We start from the raw sequence: 1,558 nt of genomic DNA, 5'->3' as shown, positions 1-1,558 counted from the left end.
GCAGATGCATTTTTAAAGCACAACAAATTCTTCCTAAAACAAAGCAATATTGAGTGTTCCATCTGATAAATTCCCAGTACCTTAGGTACTCTTTGTTCACTGTGATAAAATACCTGCTAAGCACAATGGGGCTGACCTTGTTGGCAGAGTTGTGGGTAAGAGTGGGAGAGTTAGCCCTACCCCCACTTCATCAGCCATGTAGTGTTCACCTCACCCCTCACCACTACCCTCCTCACCCCTCATCACCAGTGGCAGACTGGAGAACTGATCCTGCGCCTTACAAACTGCAGCACTTAGGGAAAGCAGGCCCTGTACCCTACCTAGGCAGCACAGTAGAGCTGACCCTATTGGCTGGGGTGTGAGCTAGCCAGCCCTGAGGGCATGCGAGCAGGAGAACCAACCAGCCCTGCACCTTGTTACTTGCTACATAGTGTGAGCTAGCTGCTGAGGCAGAGCTGGAGAACCCCACCCTGGTGATGAGGGTGAGGGAGAGCTGGTGGGATGACCAACCCAACAACCACCCAGGCACAGAACCAGGGTTATCAGTTGACCCACCCCAACATCCACCCCATCTATGATCTCCTGGAGCATGTGAAGGGGTCAGTCCAGCAGACCCAAAGCTGCAGGATCTCCACAACACAGGGCAACAACAGGATATCCAAGAGGAGTCCCAGTGAGGGCCCAGCATTGATAGTATAGCAGAAACCAGAATCCTCGAACCAGACCAAAGACTCTTTGCAATGAACACTTGCAAGTAGAGATGTATGAACTATCATCAGGAGGTTAGTTCTTACCAGTTCCTCCTCTCAGAGGGCAGATAGAAAATGATGATTGGAGCTTGCAAGATATGCTGATTAGCATTTCCTTGTAACCAGGACCTGACAACATCCTGGTTGCTCCTATCTAATTCTCTGAAAAAAAAAAAAAAAAAAAAGAAAAAGAAAAAATAAAAAATAAATTAAAAGATGTATGGACTAAAAGGATACACTGTGTGACTCACTGTGTCACACTACAGCTCCCATGATGAGATTTTCTTTTCTTTTAATTTTTATTTTTTTTTATTTGTGAGGGGCGAGGAAGGGTTGCAAGGGCAAATGGCAGATATGAAGGGACAGAGAAAGGAATGGGATTGGGATGCATGCTGTGAAATCCACAAAAAAAATCAATTAAACAGTTTTTTTTAAATACCCTGCTAAAAGAAACCCAAGGAAACAAGGATGTCTCTGCAACCTGCTCTGTCTGATTTTTGCAGTTACTCCAGATTATGTCCTGACATCTGAAGATTTGGAGCTAACAAGTCTCCAATGCAGAAGAGCACATTGAGTGCGTGTCTTTCTGGGTCTAATCCCCACTATTCTTAAACACACCATTTTTGTAGCACACAAAACTATGAGAAAATATGCTTTTCCATGAATTTTCTTGATTTGCTTTTAGGCATCTCAAATGACCTGAGGTATTCACTATTAAATTTCCTTTCTCCTATATACCTCATACTAAGTGGAAACTTGCAACCCATTTTAATTTGAGATCCAAATCCTTTGGTTAAATGTCCTACAAG

The 1,558-nt window shown here is 43.8% G+C and overlaps 1 non-coding gene across 1 annotated transcript; it reads left to right on the top strand.

Annotated features, from left to right (window-relative positions):
* The first annotated feature begins 772 nt into the window (after positions 1 to 772).
* On the top strand, positions 773 to 908 carry LOC118569252. Its single transcript, XR_004943041.1, has one exon. It is a non-coding gene; the product is annotated as a U8 small nucleolar RNA (small nucleolar RNA).
* The last annotated feature ends 650 nt before the right edge of the window (positions 909 to 1,558 follow it).

This window comes from Onychomys torridus, chromosome 17, assembly GCF_903995425.1.
Source record: "Onychomys torridus chromosome 17, mOncTor1.1, whole genome shotgun sequence".
In the NCBI taxonomy this organism is placed as follows: Eukaryota; Metazoa; Chordata; class Mammalia; order Rodentia; family Cricetidae; genus Onychomys; species Onychomys torridus.
The sequence above is the reverse complement of the archived record's forward strand: the minus strand, read 5'-3'. Positions and strand labels throughout refer to the sequence as shown.